This window comes from Vicugna pacos, chromosome 18 (assembly GCF_048564905.1).
Source record: "Vicugna pacos chromosome 18, VicPac4, whole genome shotgun sequence".
In the NCBI taxonomy this organism is placed as follows: domain Eukaryota; kingdom Metazoa; phylum Chordata; class Mammalia; order Artiodactyla; family Camelidae; genus Vicugna; species Vicugna pacos.
In genome coordinates, this window is record NC_133004.1 from 26,151,514 (window position 1) to 26,158,538 (window position 7,025).

Consider the following 7,025-nt stretch of genomic DNA (forward strand, 5'->3'; position numbering starts at 1 on the left):
ATAGACCAGCCACATGGCCCCCTAGAGGTCCATGGTGGGTGTTTCTGTTCTCCCCAGGTCTTCAGCTGGGAAGTCTCTGAGCACACATTTTCCCTCCCCTTTCCACACCCAGCTCCCTGCCTTCGTGTCTTCTCCTCTTTAATTTCCATTCAAATTCTTCATCCATTTATTGTCTCTCTATTCAAATCCACACCCAAACACACATGATGATACTAAACAGAACAGACGTCCCTTGGTGGATAAGACCCCTCATCTTGGAAGGTTCCTTAGGAGGACCTGCTTTGTTATTTGAGCATGTCCCTTAGGGGAAGGGCATAGTGTGGTCTCATCCTAAAACATCACTGTATTATACCTAAATAAAGACAATTCTTTTTCCAAATAAACGTTTTTCCCATATAAATATAGGGAAATGAAGAAGAATTTTCCAACCAGCTACCAAGCCTTCAACAAACAGCCCTCTCTGTGTGCTAGACCCTGTTCTAAGTGCTTCACAAATTCTAACTCATTTAATTCACCCTCCTATTTGTAGGTAACTGGGGCCCAGAGAGGTTAAGTAACTTCCCAAAGTCACCCAGCTCATAAGTGGGAGAACTGAGATTCAAACCCTGGCAGTGCAGCTCCGGAGTCTAGATGTGCAACTGCTACATCCTCTCTTCTCATCGTTCTGAAGAGGTGATGAACTAAATGGACCAGTCCTTCTGTGTCCCCTCTACGCGCAAGCTTACTCTCTCTCAGGGTGGCCTTGCATTTTGCGTGATGTACAAATTAAGTCAGGAATCCAATGAGAAGGGCTTGTTAAACATACAAAATAGGGACGGCTCTGCCTCGTGCGCAGTGGCTCCTTATGGCTGCTCTCAGGGAGTTAGCAGAATTTGGCCACCTTAGTGAGATTTAGGCACTGCCCAGGAGGACAGTGATGTTACAATGGCAGGGAGTGCTGGTTTTGGAGCCAGCCAGCCTCGAGCAAGAATCTTCACTCTGCCAATGACTAGTCATGAGACTACGGGCAGTCTACGTAAGTTGTCCAGGGCTCAGTTTTCCATCTGTAAAATGGGGATAATAACACTCAGCCCACTGAGTCGTTGGGAGGCTGTTGAGATAATGCAAATGAAATGCCTGTCGCACAGGGGCCCTTGTTAAGCACAGGCCCCTGGCATCACCTCTCTGCTGCAGCCCACATGCCACAATCGCATGTCTATTATTTTTATGTAAACTGAATTATATGCTGTCTGAGAGTGGAGGCTGGATGTAATGAATCCCATGTTTTTGGAGCCATACCGGCCTGTCAGGCACCAGAGCAGGTTGATAAAACAGTTAGCAAACAGTATTTCTTTAGATCTGTCCCATCCTCTGCTGTAGAACATCCAGGCTAACAATTCCTTTGTGGCTCGTAACCGGAGTCCTGGGGCTCGTGTGCTCAGAACCCGGACCTCTCGGTTTTTATGTCATTCCTCTATTTGCCTCTTTCTTTAGTGATGGTCTCTTGGAAGTAAATGGCTGAGTCAAGGACATGGAACACATCCCAGCTCTTGATGAAAACTGTCAAATTGCCTTCACAAAAGCTTTACAAATGAATCTACCCAATAGCAGCGTCTGAGGGTGTCCATTTCACCACAACCTCTCTGATACCAGATCATTTCCATCTTTTGCCTTTTTGCCTATGTGAGAGATGAAACATACCATTTTAAGGATATTTTGATTCCCTTCACTTTGTTAGGGCATCTGAGCATCATTTCCTATGGTCACTAGTCATGGGGTTTTTGTCTGAGACACTTTGGAGTGGCGAGGGGACATGCAGCTCAGATGACCATGCCGGGACCTCGCTTTCAGGTTTTCAAATCTCCACTGTCCTCCCGACCGCAGCCGCAGGGCGTGGGATAAGGCTGGCATTCATTTGTGTCTGTCGAAGGGCATTGAATCTCTTTGCAGTCAGCAAGGTCCTAACTAAGCTTTTCCCTGGGGTTGGAAACCCTCTAGCTCTAGAAATCATACAAAACAAAATGCAAAGAGTGAGTGGAATAAATATTTGAGCATCTCAGAGCCGCGTTGGATTTGATTGTTAAGCAGAGTGTCCTGCTGAGGGGCAAGTGTCTAGATTGACAGATCACAGGCTGTGGAACCCTTTGTGGGCTGGACCCGCTGTGCTGTTTGGCAAGTCTGCGCCTGAAGACTCATTTGGAAGCTACAGAGCGAATAGTCTATGGTTACTGCAGGAAGCGCATGTGTTGGATGCGACCCGCTGTGTGAGTCAGAGGCTTCTCAGATGCGGGGAATCCAAAGGGACCAATATAAGCCTACCCTGGCCACCAGGCAGTCTGCACTAAGCCATCCCTCCATGACAGCCAGACCGCCCATAAAATTACCTGTGAGTCTTAATCTGGCGCTGAAGACCTGCCCTGGTCCGGCCCCTGTGCTCCCTCTAGGCTCCATCTACCGTTGTTTCCATTCCTGCGTCTTGAGCATGACCGCTCCCACTTCCCTGGCTGTGAGCATGAGGTTTGAAACCAGAGAGCTCTGCATTCGAGAGGTGGCTTCACCGTCACATCCCAAGTGCTGAGCACAGTGCCTGGCGTGTAAGAAGAACGCAATAAATAGTTTAAAAATAAATGACTTCTTGCCACTCAAAGTATGGTCCCTGGACCAGCAGCATAGACATTGCCTGGGAGCTTGTCAGAAATGCAGAATCTCAGCCCCTGCTCCAGACCTCCTGCAGCAGGATGTGCATTGTAATAAGATCCCCAGGAAATTCACAGGCACCTTCGAGTCTGAGAAGCCCTGGTCTAATTTATAGACTTGTTCTGAGAATTAGCGACATCAGGTGTGTACATGCCTGGCAAAGAGCTTGGTTCATTACAGATGTTGAAATAATATGAGTCATTTCCTTCGTGTCCCTTCTGTCCTAGAATGTAAAATCTCCGAAACCAGGGGCCATGTCTCATTTCTCTTAAGATCCCCAGTCACATTTAGCACCTGGCTTGCTGTAGGTGCTCAGTAGGTTTTTTAAATGCTGAAGACTTAGCATGGCTTTGTGCAGCAACTTTTCAAACTGCAGGTTGCAACCCATTAGTGGGTGGGGAAATAAACTTAGTAGGTTTTAACCATTTCAAAAAATAATTAGAAGAGAATGGAAAATATCAACATGTATCACACGTAGTAAGGGTAAGTTTTGTTTTGGGAAATCTTGTTTTTGTTTTGTGTGTGTATGTGGGGATGTACCAGGTCACTGTATAAAATGTGATTTTTTTCCTTCCGAGGGTCACAGTCTAACTTGGTAACACTAAGCTTCGGCTTAGTGGTTCTGAATGTAGTTTCTGGAATCAGGTAGAGATGGATCCAAATCTCAGTTCTCCTATTTATTGACTGTGTGACTTTGGGCAAGTTACTTAACCTCTCTGAACCTCAGTCTCCTCATGTATAAATGAAGATAAGTATTGAGCCCATCTTATAAGATTGTTGTGTGAATGGGGGGGTTCGTGTAATTGGGTAGCATCGTTTCAAGTGTTCAGTTATTGGCATTCTCATCATCAGAGCTAGAATTAGAATTTTCTAGAATTTTTTCTAGATAGGGAGTCAAGAAAACAATATGGCCAAATGGGAGGTATATTTGGCCTGCAGGAGACAGGAGAATTTCCTCTGGTTCTGGGCAAACTCCAGGCTCGGGCAATCAGAGAGGCTTCTTGGAGGAGATAAAACTTGGGCTGTCCTATGAGGATAGATAAAATGTAGGTGCGTGAACAGGATTGTGCAGACCCTTTCTGAAAGCCAGTGGATATCCTGCAAAGGCCTGCAGTATAGGGGCTCAGAGGCTCATGCCTCCTCCTGGCTCCCTCCTGGGAATTGATGGCAGGTATCTCAGCCAGTGGGGAGGTCCCTCCCTCTTCTGCTGGGATAACCCTGACCAGTTGAGAGGAGGCTCTCTGGGCAGGGCTATTTTTATCTGGTGAGATGTTTTGTTGGGACCAGGGTAAAAATGGCCCTCCATCTGCCCAGTTGGATTTTTGGCATCCGCACGGAGGAGGCAGGATTGGGAAACCCAGCCCGGGTGCCTAGCAACTAGTTCTTTTTCTCTCTGTGCAAATCCTCTGGATTTGGGCTCCAGAAGTTCTTTTAAGTCAGATACCATGGAAAGGAAAGGAGCCTTCCCAGGAACAGACAAGTATCAATCATTTAATCTTTTTTAACTGTGGCAAAATATATGTAACATAATATTTAGCACGTTAACCGTTTTAAGTGTACAATTCAGTGGTAACTAAGTACGTTCACAATGATGTGCCACCATCACCACTATCCATTTCCAGACCTTTGTCATCACCCCAAACATAAATCTTGCACCCATTAAACCCTAACTCCCCATTCCCTACCCCTACCCCTATCCCCTGGTGACCGCTAATCCACTTTCTGTCCCTATGAATTTGCCTATTCTAGGCACTTCATGTAAGTGGAATCATATAATGTTTGTCCTTCCATGTCACTGTTTCACTTAACATAATATTCTTTTAAAGTTTTAAGGTTAAGACTTTTTAAAAATTAAACACTAATTTTATTCTACAGTTTTAATATACAGTACAATGCATCCCATATCCCAGTCAAGCTCAGGCATATTTATTGATTCTCTGGTTATCTATTCCCCATTGTTCATTTTTTTTTTAATTGAAGTACCATCAGTTACAATGTGTCAGTTTCTGGTGTACAGCACAATGACCCAGTCATGCATATACATACATATCATCATTTTCATATTCTTTTTCTTTAAAGGTTATTGCAAGATATTGAATATAGTTCCCTGTGCTACACAGAAGAAACTTTAAAAAAATCTATTTTTATACATAGTGGCTAAAATTTACAAATCTCAAACTCCCAAATTTATTCTTTCCCACCCTTTCCCTGGTGACCATAAAATTGTTTACTACATCTGCAAGTCCATTTCTGTTTTGTAGATGAGTTCATAGTGTCCTTTTTTTTCCCTCTGTTTTTTTTAGATCCCACATATGAGTGATATCATGTGGTATTTTTCTTTCTCTTTCTGGCTTACTTCACTTAGAATGACAATCTCTAGGTCCATCCATGTTGCTGCAAATGGCATTCTTTTACTCTTTTTTATGGCTGAGTAGTATTCCACCCATTGTTCTTTTTTCCCCCCGAGACTTAATTTTTTTTAGAGCAGTTTTAGATTCACAGCAAAATTGAGGAGAACATACAGAGATTTCCCATGTATCCCCTGCCCCACACAGGCGTAGCCTCCCCCATTACCCACAGCCCTGACCACAATGGTACTTTTGTTACAAAGGATAAACCTGCATTATCACCCAAAGTCTACAGTTCACATTAGGGTTCACTCTTGGTGGTGTACATCCTATGGGTTTGGGCTCACATATAATGATGTGTATCCATCATTACGGTATCATAGAGAATATTTTCACTGCCCTAAAAATCCTCTGTGCTGTGCCCAGTTATCCCCCACCCCCAGCCCTGCAACCATGGATCTTTTTACTGTCTCCATAGTTTTGCCTTTTCCAGAATGTCATATAGATGGGGTCACACAGTATGTAGTCTTTTCAGTTGGCTCTTTTCACTTAGTAATATTCATTTAAGGTTCCTCTATGTCTTTTCATGGTTTGATGGCTCATTTATTTTTAATGCTGAATAACGTTCCACCGTCTGGATGTAGCCCAGCTGATTTTTCCATTCACCTGCCAAAGGTCATCTTGGTGGCCTCTAAGCTTTGGCAATTGTGAATAAAGCTGCTATAAACAGCCACATGCAGGTTTTGGTGAGGACATAAGTTTTCAGCTTCTTTGGGTAAACACCAAAGAGTATGATTGCTGAATTATATGGTAGGAATATGTTTAGTTTTATATAAAATTGCCAAGCCACTTTCCAAAGTGCCTGTACTATTTTGCATTCTCCCCAGCAGTGAACAAGAGTTCCTTTTGCTCCGCATTCTCACTGGCATTTAATGTTCTCAGTACTCCAGATGTTGGCCATGCTAAGAATGTAGTGGTATCTCATAATTGTTTTAATTTGCATTTCCCTGGTGACGTGTGACATGGAGCAAGCATAATCTTTTCAAGGTTCGTCCATGTAGCACGTATCAGTACCTCACTCCTCTTAAGACTGAATAGTATCCTCAATTATTTTTAGTAGAAGAAATGAAGGCATTAGGACCTGGGTTTTTCCTAGTGCTTCAACAATCACTTGGGGAAAAAGAAAAGTCACTTGCGTCTAATTTTCGGGATGGTAGCATCGCGTCTACTACACAGTCTGTCCCTAACCAAGCGATTTCATGGTTCTAAAGTGCTTCTGCTTAAATTGGCTCTGCTGGGAAGAAGTGATTTGTGTTATTATTATTATTATTTTTTTCCTTCTTGTCATTGGGCTGGTAATTTGGAGCTGATACATTGTGGTGGGTTTGTATTATGTCAGCTTGGCCAAAATGCGACTGCCTTTCTCAGGACTCCCCTCCTGGCAGCGCGCCCGGAGACATGCGCGCAGGATGTGGGAGGCGGGAGCGGGCGGCTGCGGCCTCCCTCCGCGCGTGGGGGCCGGAGCGCGCATCGGGGCTCACCTGGCCCGCCGCATTCCTGCATCCTTTTTCCATTCTCCTACTCCCGGCTCACGTGTGTGTTCATCTGCGTGATGAGGCGCGCCAGCTGCTCCTGTAGGACACCGGAGACGTGGGTGGGGGTCGTGAGAGACCTCTGGGATCTTGTGGTTCTCGGGGCTCCAGTTCAGCCTCCCAGGTTCCCGTGGGTCCCTGCCCTCCTCCCTTCACATCCCTTGTCCTTTCCTGCCTGCTCGCCCTGCGGAGACACACACACACACACACACACACACACACACAACAGCCTCCCACAGCTGGACTGTGTGCCCATCTCCCATGGGTCTGTGGGGTCAGACCCCTGCATAAATCCCTAATGATGTGTATCTCTGGTAGTTGTGCTTCTTGGACGGAGCCCTGACTTATGTGCAGATTCCCAGACCTCTTTTAGCTCATTTAACGTTTACACTCGAGTCCAGATACAGGC